Genomic DNA, 16466 nt, shown 5'->3' on the forward strand with positions numbered 1-16466 from the left:
ATGTGAAACGCACAAAAGCGCCGCAAAAGCCGCGAAAAAATGAAATAAAATTTGAATATATAGGAATGTACCTCAAAATTTAATATGCAAAAAACAATAACCAAAAAAAATAACCAAAGAAAATTGGCATACATTTTGTTCACATATAAATTTATATTTTAATAAGTTTAACTGAGAAAATTTGGGGGGGGAGGAGGGATGCTGCACGCGAGCGAGTCAGTCTGCGTATTAATATCAAGTATACGCCATGTGTTGCCCCGCAGAAAAGGCAGCAGGCAGGGCAGGCTCGGCTGCTCCTTTTGCAAGAAAACCAAATTAAATCCTAAATTAAAAAATAAGATCAAAAGGATTTGTTTTTTTTTTTTTGAATGCGTAGTCGGCACAGCAGAATTGACTGGAACAGGGAGCGAGGTGGGTGGGGAGAGGGCTATAGCATTTTTCATTTCGGTTTCGGTTTCTGTTTCTCTTCTGTAAATTTTAATATTGCGCCATACTAGAATTTGCATTTCATATTTGCATGTCGAGTGTGTGCAGAAGGAGAGAGGAAAGTCCCTTTGCCAGGACAGAATAAGCGTATTAATATGCAAGGCATATTAAGGATAACTGCTGCAGCATGGGCACAGGATCACAATGGGACCATCCAAAAGCCAGGACAAAACCAATAATGCGCATATTAGACTTGATGATGATGCTGCTGCTGCTGCGGCAACGCTCCTCAAACGATTTCTACTCTAAAGGTACATCGAAGATACCTTTTACCCACGCAGCAGGCTGTTTTAATACCCTTCCAAAGGGCAAATCATAGCACAAAGAAATATCTAGATGTAGTTGTAGATCGTTGCGTTACTCTGCCACGATTGGATGGCTAAAACCTACATATTTCTGACTGCCATAGTCTGATCTGTCGCAAGGGTATCATCCTGTAAGGGCATCCAAAAGCTACATTCCCTAAAGATTACCCTTCTTTTATTGTTACCTTTGGAACTTTTCTTTTGGTTCCCTCTCAGTGCGGGCTGTTTGAGGGGTGGGTGCTATTGTTTCTTTCGAATTGACCGCAGTGAGCTCTCCGTCGGTTGCATTCTGTTTGTATCTCTGTGTGCCTGAGCTGCATTCTGATGTCCCACACACACACACACAGAGAGAGAGGGAGAGAGGAGTTGCAGGAAGAGTATGCAATTTCAGGATGGGGCAGCACTTGCTGGATTGGTGCAACAGTTATAGGATTGGGAATAGGAGGCAGCACTTGCTGGACAGCGACTGGATGGAAATACGTTGCAGGCGGCCGGCCGGCCGTATGGCCCTTTCGTCTAAGCCAAAAACGTGCACAGTCTCTGGCAATCAACTTTAATAACATCACAGAATGTCAATAAATCCACAAAATGGTTCAGAACCATCTCCTGCAGCATCAGCAGCAGCAGCTCACCGCTTCCCTCTTATAATGTTTATTTGGGGGAGCACATCCTTTGCTGGTTGATGATGATGATGGGGATGATGGGGATGATGGGAATGATGCTCCTGTTGGGACATTTGCTGATGTCCAACAAGAGTATCATTAACAAAAGGAACTGCGTGCTGCAGCCTGACCTAAAAGTGAGGCCACAATGCCTGGTCCAGCCCTGGGTCCTTCCCATTCTACAGCTCCTATCCAGCCTTCAGCCTCCATCCGGCACATCCGTTTGCTCTTCCCTGAGCTGCTTATTGGATAGACCTCGCCGCCGCCGCCTCTGTGCTCTTCACTCTGGTCTTCTCTTTGCTCCCCACCCTGCTCTCTTCTTTCTGCTCTCTTATGACCAAGCAATTCGTGTGCATCAAACTTTAAAACGTTCTTACACCCGAATTATGGCTAACAACAGAAGCTGAAACCATTTTTGGGGCTTAAAATTGTGTGTTGAGTTTTGTTCTTTACGGATTATGGTTCAAGGGAATGCAGAATTTGATGGATTATCGACTTCTGTCGATTTCTAGCCATTCAGTGATAAGTAGTACTACTAAAATGTAGAATACCACATTACTTAAAACTTAAATATAAGCCACGTAATTCCCTAAAAATTTCCTTCTTTTTCGCATTGATTTGACAAAGTTAAATTTACAATTAAATAATTTAATTGTAAACTCAACCCATACCAACCTCCCTCGTATGTGTACCTTACGTAAATGTTTGTGTGTGTGTGCACACGCTTCTGACCATAATATATGGTTTAATCTGTGTTTTATTTATCCGCAAACACACAATTGACACTCGGCGTGAACCCTAAGCACATTTATCATCACACAATAATCCCCCCCAATAGGGTCACCACCATCCACCCACCCATCGACATAAAGCGACAAAATTGTTTATGATTATCATTTACCAAGAATTTATGGACAACAAAAACAACAACAAAAGTATACAAAAAAAAAAAAGACTGCTCGAATAAATGAATAAATATCATTGATTATTTACTTTAACTGCTGTTCATTCGATAACAGCACACAACAGAAGAAGAATGGGAAACATCATTCAAGGCCCATGGAACAGTAGTGTTGGCAAACGACAACCCCTGTGCAAAATTTTGTGAAAAGAAAAGTGTTATTAAAGGTCCCAATATTTCCGTATACATATGGGCAGTTCCTATCTGGCGTTACGTTACATTCGTACGACAAAATGTTGAAAAAGATGGTAAAAAAACTGAAATTTGGAAAAAAGATTATCCTCGGTGAATAAAATTTGGTTAGACCTATATTCACCAGAAAAATGGCAATAATCGAGCGTACGGTTTTAAAGATATAAGCCAAAGTATGAACTAAAAGTGCGTTACATAAAACAGAAGTGGTTTTCGAGGTTGGGGTACAAAATGGCAAAACTCTGCGAATTGGATAGGGCTATCTGTATAACATTTTTTGTGCTAATAAATGAAGTATTGAGAGTTCATTTTCAAACTTATTACATGTAAAAACTTTTCCTGTTTTTTTGTTAAAAATCCGCGTAGGCATCTGGCGAACGTTACTGGCGTTACGTTACCAAATTCCGCGATTATAAAAGCCTAAAAATATACTGTTAGCCAAGGTTCGACCAACGTTCTGATAATGGTTTTAGGTAGTTTAATATATTAGAAAGACTTTAAGGAGAAACTTTTATCAAGAATCATCTTCTTCCTAGGAGATAATAGTAAAAGAAAACATGTCTATAAAAATACCAGAAAATACCAAAAACGTGAACTTTTGCTTATTTTCATAGGTTTTAGGATGAAAGTTAATGAAATTATATGTGAATAAAGTAAATTAGTTACCTTTCAATAAATTTAGAAAAAAATATCCGGAAAAAATTATATAGAAATCGGTTTTTATTGACTTTTTATGATTTGTGGTCTGGTGGACCTTTTGTCGGAACTGCCCATATGTACATGAAAAAGCAGGCTATGCTTTCTTTCAACATATGAAAAGAATTTTCATTAATTCAATTCAGATTTTGTTCGTTCATTGTCAGATGTCGTGTGTGTCGGAGCAGTGGAAAATTTTGGGAAATTGTGGTCAGTAAATTTCAATATAAATCAGAATCTTTTTAACATTTGAAACGCAGTTAATGATGGTTTAATTTGTGGCTAAAATTATGGAGATCTATTTTCTGAATAGTAATTAAAAAACTAATGCAAAAAAATCCACAATTTACGTTTGTAAATGTGTGAGCGAGTGCAGGTGTTTTTTTTTTTTTAAGGAATTCAAGGGGAATTGCGTGGGTGCTCAGGCTAATGCTGTCTTCTGCTCTACGGTTTACGTTCTTTCTCTTTTCTCTCTCTCTCTCTCTCTCTCTTTAAATTGTTGTTGTTGCATGTTTGTTCACGTCTGTTCAGAGATAACAAAGCGAAGATATGATTGGGCAATATATTTTTTTTTTTGCGAATATTTTGCGAGTGATTTTTGTTTTGCTCAGTTTATGATCGTATTCAGAGTCTGATCTTTAGACAAAGCATCGCGCCTGCTGTAAATAATACTATACTAAAATATCTACATCTCTAATTTGGTCCCCACTTTATTCATGTATCTTTTATTTTATTTTTTATATATTTTATTTTATATACTTTATATGTTTTATTTTAAATACATATTTTATTTTATAATATATTATATATTTAATTTTATTTATTATATTTTATTTTAGTTTGTGACCAACAAATTCAATTGCCCTATTTACTTTTATGTGGAACTGATTAGCGAACGCTCCAGACGCACAGATAACCAATTACCGACTGTGTACTCGTTTATCAGCTTTTTCGTCAACCGATTTTTGCAGTCTGGCTATAAGGGTGTTCGTCGTTACACAAAGAAAGTTGATTTATTTAGTTATGACTATATTCTAATACCGGTAAATGGGCACAATGTGCATTGGGGCACAGCAATGATCAATTTAAAAGATAAAACATACGCTACTACGACTCTTTGGGCAGCAGGCACAATCACCCGCTGCGTGCCCACACAAAGTACGTTGAAGTGGAGTCAATGGACAAGCGCCAAGTGCCATACGACACATCGGAATTTTAGATCGAAAATGCAAAGAATATGCCACGGCAGGTAAACGGTTCTGATTGCGGTGTATGATTGATTGCGGTGCATGGCGGCAGAATTCGTGACACGCTGCCAGCCTTTGACCTTCTCGCAAAAGGACATGCCGTATATGCGTTCCAAAATGATTCTGGAGATCTTCAAGGGAACACTTTTGCAGGAAACAGAATAAAAATGTGTCCCTCATTTATTGTAACATGCATCAATAAAACGTTACATACATATATCGCATTTGTATTTATATATTTATGATTCTTAGGCTCCTAGAGGCTCTCCCTTACCCCACTCGAAAATCTCCTTGCAATCACAGAGCATACCCATAAATTCCTCTCAGATATTGGCTTTTGTTTTGAATAAACCTCAGCCCCTCCCCGATGGCCAAAGAAAATGCCTGAAATGTCTGGGAAATATTTGCGCAATGCATGAATGCAACAAATTGCTGAATAGACCTCTGACCCCTAAACCAGTGACCGCACCTTGATTCTCACCTGATTGTCCAGTCCTGGAGCAAGGTGTGTAATTTATCATTCGACCAGAGCCATTTTACATTGCAGATTGCCATTTTGGGGGCGGCTGGGAAAGGAGCGACAGACTACCAGATTTTGGAGCACTGAGGGAAGCAGTATAGCTAAGGGTAGGAGGTGAGCATAGCTACCGAATTATATGGTAAGCTTAGGGAAGGGTAAACCATACGTAAGTGTAACGAGATGCAGCTAATGGAAGAGTTATATTTAAGGGCAGATGATCAGCTAATCAGGGAATATAGCTGGGCGTACACACACTCATATATTCGATAGATGAATTTGTAAATTATATACTAGTAAAAATATCCAAGCAGAGAATATACCTAAAGGAAGAGTATACCTAACAGTAAAAGTATATCCAATGGAAAAGAATACCTGAAAAGTATAGTAAAAAGTACAGAATATATCTATGGAGAGACAATTATCTTTGGGCTGAAAAGTCACTCAAAAATCAGAAAGGGTCAGGAGCAGGCAAAGCTTTCTCTCTCTGGCACTAAATAAAATTTTAATCTTGCTGCAATTACAATTGAAAATTTGCAAAATTTATCATACGCACGCACCGTATGCCCAAACATTTATTTACTGCTCTTAACGCAATATTTAAACTGTAAAATGCAAAATGCAGCCACCTCTCGATTTTTGTTCAATGAATGTACTGAGAGAACTCTCTCTCTCTCTCTCTCTGTCTCCCCCCAGAAATGTGGCGATAATAAATTTATGGAAATGGCACTAAATATTTTATTATTGCTAAATATGCAACAATGCAAATATCGGCTGCTGCTGCTGCTGTGTGCGTGATTGCGTCTGCATCTGTAGCTGTAGCTGTAGCTGTGTTTTGCCTCCTGTGTCCTGTGTCCTGCGTCCTGTGTGCAAACGCATAAAACAATCGCCTGAATGCCTGTGTAAGGGGCAGGAGAACAGCATGAGAGATGGCCAATGGCCAACCTGCGCGCTCGCTGACAATGCATATAAATTATAAATACACAGATACACCTCACAGATACGCAATATACACGCCAATGCCAACAAATGCATTGCAGTGTGAGTCATTCGATAAAATGGAATGAAGTCCCAGTGGCAGGAGAGAAGTAGCAGCAGCGGGTGGGGGGAAAAACGTGGCTGGGCACAAATTTAATTTCTGTTGAAATAAACATGGAATGCGCGGGTTAACTCAATATGGAAATGATTGGTTGGTTTATATTCGTATGAAATTATGGCTTGCATGGGTTTGAGTTCGCTTTATAAACCGATATTTTGAATGGGGATTTTTTTAATTTGAACGTCTTTACTCCGAATATACGCGAAGAGAGCGGCGCACCTATCTCCATTTACCATTTCTTCGTTTCATTAGAATACATATTTATTTTCTCTCCCAGTGTGGCTTAGCGAATTTCTTCAGCCATTCTCTTCCATTCTCTCTGCCTATATATTTTTCACATTTCCTCTAATATTTTCCATCAATTAATTATGTTTTTAGATTGCCTAAGCGCTCAATCATCTTTGCGTTTTATTCAAACAAAAGCCAAATGTTATTTGTCAGTGCATTAAATGAGAAATAAATGTTCTCGTTTATGGAAAATTGAGCCAAAAACAATATTTATTAAACATGGATCATATACAGCGTAGGGATCCCTCAATCTCCTCCTCAGTTGTGGCAGGCAGGGTGGGCATGGGAGACGGGCCATTAATTTGGCCAAAGCCGCGTAAATATTGATACACAAATTGCATATGTCTGGGGCTGTGGGACTGAAACTGGGAGTGGGCTTCGTGCGTTTGCTCATTTGTGGAAGTCAACAAGAGATTTCCATAATGCCCGGGAGGCGCAACGGAACGGGACTGCAGGGGAATGGAAACACCTTCTGCACAAGAGGCACCAGCTGAGGCAGGCATTTCTCTGGGGATTGGGCTTGGGCATGGGCTACGGATTGGATTGGATTGGATTGGGGCGGGCATGTGGTCATAGTCTCCGGGAGTCGCCAATTTGCCCGTCAGGGTATTTGTATGTTTGTTGATTTATGCAGCAAAACGGCTTCTTCTTAGAGCGGGCCCGCCGACTTCCACCTGCAGTGACAGTGGACCCCGTAGCGAGAGAGAGAGAGAGGTAGTGGGAGAGTTATGCCTCCGGCGTTGCAGTTGCATTATTCAAAATTGGAAAATCTCCTCATGCTGCATGGTCGCATTCCCCTGCTGCTTCTTTGTCCACACTGTCTCTCTCTCTCTCTCTCTCTCACTCTCTGAGTGATTTAGCGTGTGCCTTGCCCGTTAACCGCAATGCAATTGTAATTACCACGAATGGCTTCCGCACCCCAAATTTCCACCCACTGTTCATCCTCGTTCCACTTCCAACGGCATTTTTATACCCGGTATTCGTGGAGTCCGAAGGGTATATTCGGTTTGTGCGGAAGATGAAATCTCTGAGATACGCTGTCAGGTTCTTCGGATTAGTATACCCTAATCTGCGCCTAAGTACTGTGTTTAATTTTTTGTTGAATTCTTGGTACCAAATGTGCTCTCTTTGGCTCTCTTCCTGAGTGTATTTTTTCTCGATAGAAGGAATCTTTTAGTCGTGATATCGACAGTACGTGAATTCTTGCCACTTCTACTGCCCCTCTGCTTTACGCTTCTGCGCTGTGCTTATTGGTCGGTCCACGCTGCAATTAGTTCCAAATCATAAACGCCACTTCCGCTTGGACAATCGATCCTCTAGCCGCTCCCCCACTTTTATCTGCCAACCATTCATTTTCCTACTGCATTTTCACTGCTGAATTGCGTGTAAATTTTAAATTTTAATCGCTTTTCTATGCACACGCACACAAAACGCAAGCCGCAGCCAAAACACTGGCGGCCCTGCAACAATAGCAATGAAAATTGTATGCAATTTCAGAGCGGTGTAGATATCCATACAGAGAGGATTCCCCACACTTGAATTTAAAGGGACTTATCTATGTACAGGGTGACACCGTTAAAGCTGCTTTCTTTAAGGGGGGAAGAGATAAAATGGGATTTATCTTTATAGCATTTTCGATGGGGAACAAATACAACAAAGTCCTGAGCTCGAAGTTCTTAGTAAATTTGTTTATGGAAGACTTACTCATACAAAATTTGGTGCAAAGGTGCCAAAAATGTTTCACCATGTTCACTTTCATGATAGGATTTCCTTAGAGAAAATATGGAAATATTTTCTGTATAAAAAAAAATATGTATTTCTGGAAGAGAATAATCTCAAATTACCTTGCTTGACGGGCCAGCAATTGCCGGATTATTCGTCGGAATTAGACAGATAACACTACTCGACAAAATCGAACTTTTTTTTCCTCAAGGATCCAAACCGACTTTTTCTGATAGATATGGGGATTTAAAATTTTTTAAAGAATTATGGTTTTTTTTCTATGGCAGAACTTTTTTTTGTAGATTTTTTGAAGTCTGGTATTTTTTTTTTAAGCTTTTTTTAGAGGTAGCGCTTGTTTTTTTCACATAGCTCTAGTATCTTACGTCTGGTTGTAAAGAACTTTGCTATTTTGAAAAGATAATTAAAACAGCTAGAAGTTAAGCCCAAACACTTTGTGATTACAGCTTACCGTCTGGGAAATATAAAGCATTGAAATGCAAAAATGATGATTTTTGTGCGGTATTTTTTACGAAATTTTGACTTTAAAAACTCAGGAAAAGTCGAAAAAAAATTATATTTTGTGTCCTCTATTTTTTTGTGTATAGGTGCGTTAATTTGGCGTCGTTTAAGGTATCGCTAATTAAAATCTATGGAGAGACTTTGGAGCTAAAATTCGTTAACCAAACCTAAAATATGGAAAAAAAAATGAACAAAAAATACCTTTTGGAAATTTGCGAGCCCAACTGGGAACAAAGGAACGCGATCAGGTGAAGTTGCTGCAAATAGAGCAATGGGTATATTTTACTAGTAAGTATCCCCCAATAGTATTTTGCTGGCTGATTGTCTATCGAAAATCGATCTTTTAATTTCAGTTGCCAACAGCCAGCTTTTTTTGCGGAATGTGAAACTACTGGAGTGGACACGACCATAGATTTTCCTCAATGTTGCTGGGTATGCGTCAAAGAGAAGGAATGTGATAAGGTCTAAAATTAACTCTAAGGGCGAAAAAAAATATATATTTTAATTGTAACGTATTTTTGATGAAATTTCATATCGAAGACTTTCTCTCCCTCTCTCTCTCTCTGTCGCGCTACTACACTCAAATAAGCGTTACTCAGTAATGACAACTACTTCGAGTGTCGAATTTCGAATTTCAATCAGATCGGGAATTTAAATGCCAGGGAGTTTGTGTACCCAGGAACCGAAACACATGTGTATAATTTACACAGAAGAACTCAGAGAGACTCAAAAGTCATTATCAGCAGATTACTGTCCGAAGAGAGGTAGGAGCAGTCGGAGGTGGCTGCCACACACACAAGAGAGCACTCTTGCCATGTGCTTGCAACTGCATCTCGGAGAGTCATTAGCAATGTGACCCAGAAATAGGATGAACCTCCTAACCACATAAAATTGTATGCTGTTTGCCATAATAAATTTAATTAAAAAATCAAATGGACTGAGAGAAGGAGAGAGAGAGATCAGGAAAAGAGGCAGCAAAAGTGGGGAAAAGCACTGGAGTCAACAGAACATTAGCCACAGTCGCAGTCCTAGTCCTTGTCCAACTTTTGTTGCCTACGAAATGTGCAGCTGCCGCTCCAGTAATATTTGGGTCAACTTCTGACCGACATTTGATCCACTTAATGGCCAGTAGAATGTAGAATGGCAGAAGGCACAGGCACAAGTCAAATGGAATTATCAGACTTTATAAAATTGCCTTCCTTAGATTTTTAAGAGCAGTTTTTGGACAGAAAAATATCCACCTCAGAGTCAAGTTAAAACATTTGTTCAATGGCCTTCCTTCTCTTCACATCCTTTTTTATCAATTTGTTAAGGATTTTTCTTAGTTTGGCAGCTGGCAGATAATTACGTGCGAAGAAAATGAGTGAAAGAAAATGCCCGGCTAATCAACTGGAAAGTTGTTGAAACGTTATCGCCCCGAAAGGTGTTGGCTTTCCCCAATACAAAATCGGAAATGAGCAAAATTCAGAGAAAAAACTGAGTTTTTTCCACTGATTGGCACCATAATGAAAGATGAGATGAAAAAAAAAATAGAGTCCCAAAGGAGTAACAGGCACTTTTAGCACTTTTTACTGCTAAGCCACACTGAAATGGGGAGAGGGAATTAACGAAAATCTTCCTGTACTAGGCAAATTTGAATAAAATTCCTATAAAAAGATTCTGTAACAACGTAAAAAAAATAGATAAATAAAAAAGGGGAAAAAAATTAAATTAAAAAAAATCAAAATGCAACGCAACAAATTTTTACACCTCAAAGCCGATTCTCTTCAATTTTACGCATATTTTGTCGACAATTATTTTTGGTCTGATTATAAAATAATTAACTCTAAACAAATGTTTCATTCAGCTTAAAAAAATAACAACAGACGCCACCATGTAATATATTTACAAATCAACAAAAAAGGGATAGAAATAATAGCAAGTAGCTAGGGAAAACTACATACTAACGATTTAGTATAAATAATTGAATGCACACACAATGCATTTTTATATTAAATTATGCAGGAAAATATAATTAATAAAACATGCGAATTGGAGGCATTTCACATCACTTCACCTCACGGCACTCGTTGAACAAATTAAATAATTAAATGAGATAAAAACTTTGTGCCTGCTTAAACAAATGGTTAAAAAGGGACTAGCGATAGAGAAACGAAAATCGAATTAACAAATTGCGCACTCAATCAAAGCGAGTTTGCGGCCTTGCATCTTATCCCCACTCCCCGCCGTGTCTGCCGCGGGAAATTCAATCAAAACTCTACAAACTGCATTTTGCGGATATACGAAAAAAACAAAAACAAAATATAACTTAATGAAAAGTGTCTGTCTGATGCTTTATTAAATGAATTTAAAATACACGACGAAATTCCCCGAGGGGTTGGAGGTGCGTCCAGTACTTTGGGCGATGCTTCAGGTAATGATTTCACTAGGAAAAGGCCCTGGTTAAGCTTTCAAAAATTATTTATTCTATTTTCAAAAACTGCTTTAACTTTCATCTAAATTCCCAATTTGACTCCATTCTTTGTGATTATCTTTGCTGTTGAAAGCGATTTTGCTGCTCCATTGAAATGGTATTGAATGGTATTTTCCTGCGGGTCCTGCGTATTCCAAAACAGACACAATACAACAAAAAGATTTCACAGATTTGTTGTTTCAACAGATTTTCCAGCTTTACCTCTGCCCCGTCTCTCGCTATATCTCTGATCTCATATGCATATATGTATACTCGTAGATTTTTCTTTAATTTTATTGTTTTGTCGCTGCTGCCCAGACGGTCAAATCCAAACACAGACAGCCACAGACAGACGGGGGGACAGACCCATTCGCATAGACAAATAAACAAATCTCGTCAAGTGCTGCACCACACACGCACACACAGATACAGATACTTGTCGTATCTGGCGGATGGTATGGCAAATGTGTTTGCGTTTGTCACTTTTGTGGGTCTCTGCGGTTCTTTTGGGGGTGGCGGGGTTCTATGGCTTAGCAAAGCGTCAACATTTTGGTAACACACTCTCCCTGTTTCCCTGTCTCTCTAACTCTTTTTTTGGCCACTCGATCCACGCAATTAATTTCTGTATCAGAGAGCAGTTGAAGTGCTTTAGCGATGTGGCATAGGGGCCTCTGTTTCTGGTTCTGGTTCTGGTTTTGGCTGTTTCAGGTGTGAGTTAAAAATTCCACACAAGGGTTGCCGGCACGCGGCATCAGGGAGTAGTACGAGTATTAAAAATGAAACCAGAACAAACACCAAACATCAAAAGCTGCCGTCCAGAGTGGCCGTCGCGACAAAAGGCAGCTGCTGGGCAATATCCGGAGGACCATGCTCCGCTCCGGTCCGCTCTCCACCCACCCAGTCAGCACATGTGTGCGGGAGGCCATGGTCTGTCTGATTTTTAAGCTGTTCTCTCGGTTTCCGGTTAAGTATATGACAGTTGCAAGGTCCGTTTCATGGTGGGTTGCTGCACTCCGCTTCGTAGTCCTAGTCTATGAGTGGAAAAAGAGCTTAAAAGGTCTGCTAAAGAGAGAGAAAGTGAAGAAAACGAGCTTAAAGGACTACTGCGGAAGGAGAGAAAGTGGGGAATAAGCTTAACAACAACAACAAAAACAGCAACAAAAATTGAGAAAAGTGAGGGAAAGAAGAGTAAAAAGTAGCCAAAATTGGATTGCGGCAAGTGTTAAAACTTCAAAAGAGATTTGTTCAAGTATCCCATGAATAGAAAAATGATACTGTGTTACAGGAGCAACAGAAGAAGAAGAAGAAGCATTGGAAACATAAGTAGTACACCCATAGAACAAAAAGACGTGATTTAAAAATGTATAGGTACAAAATGTAAAGGTAAACTGTAAAAATACAATTTTAAACTAATGTATGTATAATTTGACATTTATTATGAAAATATTTAGTTTAAATATATTTTGTATTTAAAATTAATAGATATATTTTACATATTAAAATTAAAGATTTTAAATATTTAAGTTTATTATATTTCCTACAAATTTAATATATTATATTTATTTTTTTTTATTTGTTATATTAATTTTAACGTGTTTTACATTTGGGTTAAATATGGTTCGTATCAAAAAGTGAAGTTTACTGTGAATGTCTCTTTAAGCCACCTAAAAGTATTTTAATTTTAAATCAGAAATGTTCTCTAGGGAGTATCGCCATGGGTTTTATGAATACCATAATCCTACTTTAATCCTTTGAATATATACTTTCTTACTTTCTTTCAAATCAAAAATAAAATTTTGCCATAGCCTAATCAACTCTGGTGCCCCCAATGCCATACCCTAGAACGAAGTATTCTGTTAATTCTACTTAGTCCGAGTGTGCTCCGTCTGTGACTAGGATTTGCAGCTGCAAGGCTTTAAAGGCTGCATTAATATATGTGTGTGTGTGTGTGTTGCATGAGCTGTATGTTGGAGAACCACCAAGGCAGACACGCGACCGCGAAACGCAGACCGCCAACCGCTGCCATAAGCCCAAGGGGCCCCCACTCTCCTACATAGTACCCCTCTAGCTCTACCAGTTAGCGCTACTCTTTTTCAGCCCTCCAGCTACCCCCTTTCAGACTTCGGGGCAACAACGAAAACTGATGTTTTTCACGCGCGAGATTTACGAGCGTCGTGCATTTTGGGGCTACAACGTAAACGCACTTGATGCGCTCACTCTTCCCTCTATAGCCCTCTTTCTGTCTCTCTCTCTCTCTTTCACACCCTCTGTGTCTGTGTGTGTGTGTGTGTGTGTGTGTGTGTGTGTGGTTATGTGTTCTCTCTGTTTGAGTATGTTTATCTTGGACTGTGGGTCTGTGTACGGCGGGCGGCGACGGGCTCTTGTGACGCGGATAGGCCTTTTCTGCCCTAAGAGGAAACAACAAAAATGCGGGCTGCCGCTTGTACAAAACTTTTTTCACAAAAAAAAGTGAACAAATGGGAAAGTCTAACGGTAAAGAGATATCCTGTAATAAAAATGGTGAGCGTAAATATTTTAAAAAGTAGCCAAAAAGCGAAAAAAAAAACGAATCATTCAATCCTTGCAATACTTGTAAGACAATAACCATACATACATAATAACCATGTACATTGTACATGCATAAATATATGCATGTATATTTAGCAGTGGCAGCCAGCCATAGAAGTATCTTTGCAAAATTGAATAGAAACTAAAAATATTCCTCTTATGTGTAAAAAATATTAAATTACAATTAATTTGGATTAATATGTAGACAATATCCTTTATACATAAATATACATATAATCCTGCTGAAAGCAACAAATCTCAACATTATGGCTATTTTCCATTTCCCTTCCCCTCATTAAAGCCTGCTGTTTCCCAGAGACAACATACCCACTGTAACCCCGTCGAATACCTCGCATAAACATCGAAATGCGCTTTTGTGTGCTACATTCTGTGGAAGGAGTTGCGTTTTTAAAGCATTGAAATTCTCATTCTCATTCGTTTATTCGTTCAAGTATTTTGCGCAGTTTTTGCAGCTTGAAAGCATTTAATTTTAAGCGAAAACAATGCCCAAAAGAGAGAGAGAAAGAGAGCTCTGCTCACGAACTTTCGGCCAATGGGCAACATTAAAAACTTCCGTTTCCGTTGGCAAACCGAAAACCCAGACGCACACACAAAGAAATGCAACGGAAATGCCACAAAGTTCAAACAAGCAAAAGAGGAAAACCAAGACACAGACCAAGACAACACAGACACAAACAGGAAAACCGCCAGGGCAAACACTAACAACATTAAGGTCCCTGGCCCAGGTCCTGCTGCCGCTTGCAACACTCATTATCAAAATTGCAATAAATTTTTGGTGCACTGCAAATTATTTGAAGTGCCCCCCGCCGCCATACACACATAAAAACGTCCATTTTGAAATTTACGAGAGTGTCCAAGAAGAATGCGCTAAACTTTTATACGTTCAAAGAAGCGGAGACACGGACACAGAACGCTCAAGGACAGACAGAGAGAGAGAGAGAGAGAGAGCTAGATACAGGGAAACGTTACTTGTAGTGTCAAGTGTTGTGTGGGCCCCCCCCACCCCCTACCCACCAAGAAAATCCCGAAAAAAGGAAAACGTTTTAATTGCTTTTTGTTTGGTGGGGCAGCGCGCAGAAGCTTCTTTTCTATACACAGAACCGAACAGCCAAAGCCAAAGCCAAAGCCAACTGTCGTGATCGATGAGTTATGGGGGCGTGGCAGCGGCCACGCTCACCGAAAATTGAATTTTTTGCCACTGAAAATTGTTTGAAGAGTGCTCTCTGTATGTCTGTCTGTAGGTTTGGTTTTAAGCAACTTTTAGAGATATAAGAAGAAATAAATATTAAAATAACGAAAAGGGTTATTTGATACATTCAAAGATTTAATTCCAGGTACTAAACATAAGGAACTGTGCGAAGAGCTGGCCTTAAAGTTATATTTAGAATTCGGATTTTACAACAAAAGAAGTCTCTCGTCAACACTCGTCACTGAAAAAGTTCAATAACTTATCGATACTTGCTCTGTAGCTGTTTGGATTACATTTTCTATGAATAATAAATATTTATTATTTATTATTATTATCTTTATATATTGATTATAATCAATCGATTATTCTCGATATAATGTTAACATTAACTTACACTTTTCAATGGCAACTATGCCCTCTCCTCTCCACTCCCATGATCTTCCTATTACCAAACAACTGTTTCAACTGGCTCTCTCATAAATATTTCCTTAATCAAAAGAGACAAAAATCAAAAGTCAATTGTTTGAGCCGGCATTTATCTGTGCACAAAAGTGGCACCGTATTTCCATCATTTGTCTGCTGCTAAAAAGCTTTCATTCCATTCTGTCATTCTTGGCGCAAAAGTTTTTAAATAATACTGAGAGCAGAGAAAATGTTAATTGCACTACTCAGTGGGGGGAATACAAAAAGGATTGCAATGCCCGACACATAGCACACCAACCGTCAATGGTTTTCAATGAGCAGAGGGAGAAGCACAAAACCCCAAACCATATTGCTACACTTTGAGCCGAATGAATGCCCATGGCATTCAATTTATTCATACATTTCACATACACTTTTTGTTGGTGTTGGTGTTTTTGTGTCGCTGTTGTTGTTGTTGTTGTTGCATTCGCAATGATTTATTAATGATGCTTATTATTATTGCTTAATTGCGGATATTTGCATTTACACACTGATGCACCGCCCCACCGCCCCACTGTCCACTGACAGAACCCACCCCTCCAACCCTTTACGTTTTCGTGTATCCTTTGTATCTGTGTCCGTGTGTTACATCTGTGAATTTAATTGGTGCAAAGTGAAAACATTAAACGCGTTTTGCGCTGGTTGCGATTACCGTAACCGATTTCCATAGCTGAACTCTGATTATTTTCTATAATGAAATTTAAATAAATTTGCATTTAATGATGCATACAGATGTACAGATGTACATTGTACACACCGACATACACGTACACACCGTTGAATTCCTTTACCTAGATGCATTTTTGATATGCGGTTGGCTTTTGTGCGCGCTCAACTTGAAATTGTTGCAGTCTTTTTGCGTGGACTTTTCCACGATTTTGGCATTTCCTCTGCTCTGCTTGTTGTTATGAAAATTTAATTAATTCGATTAAGTAGCCGATTTTCCACTAACAAAATGCATACGTAATGCAACAATGGTTTAATCAGCGGCCAAATGCCAATGGTAGTGGGGGAATATGAGTGAAAGAAAGTCGCGCAGTGCGTGCTGATGTGTGGGGGCCAGTAATCGTATAATTTATA

Source organism: Drosophila obscura, unplaced genomic scaffold (assembly GCF_018151105.1).
Source record: "Drosophila obscura isolate BZ-5 IFL unplaced genomic scaffold, ASM1815110v1 contig_4, whole genome shotgun sequence".
Taxonomy (NCBI): domain Eukaryota; kingdom Metazoa; phylum Arthropoda; class Insecta; order Diptera; family Drosophilidae; genus Drosophila; species Drosophila obscura.